Here is a 314-nt window from a genome sequence, read left to right on the forward strand (position 1 = left end):
GAAGTAGTTACTGACCTGTGATATCACCTGGACAGGGACTCCAATGTGCATCATTGTGAAGATGGACGACGGAGAAGTGGAATAATACATTAGTTTGGTATTCCCCCTTTTGTCAGTAAGTTTGAATATGTATATTGCTAAATCAAAAGGCTTTATTTTTTTACACCTGTCACAGATTATGTGTGAAATGTGTTTGTGAATTCAGGTTATTTTCTGTCTTAGTGAATTCTAAACAAAATGAACCTTAAAAGAAAACGGTCACACGTGTTCTGCCTAAAGAAGCTCGACTGAACAAGCATTTCATTAATCAGCCT

The sequence above is a fragment of the Cottoperca gobio genome, chromosome 15 (assembly GCF_900634415.1).
Source record: "Cottoperca gobio chromosome 15, fCotGob3.1, whole genome shotgun sequence".
NCBI classification, from domain to species: Eukaryota; Metazoa; Chordata; class Actinopteri; order Perciformes; family Bovichtidae; genus Cottoperca; species Cottoperca gobio.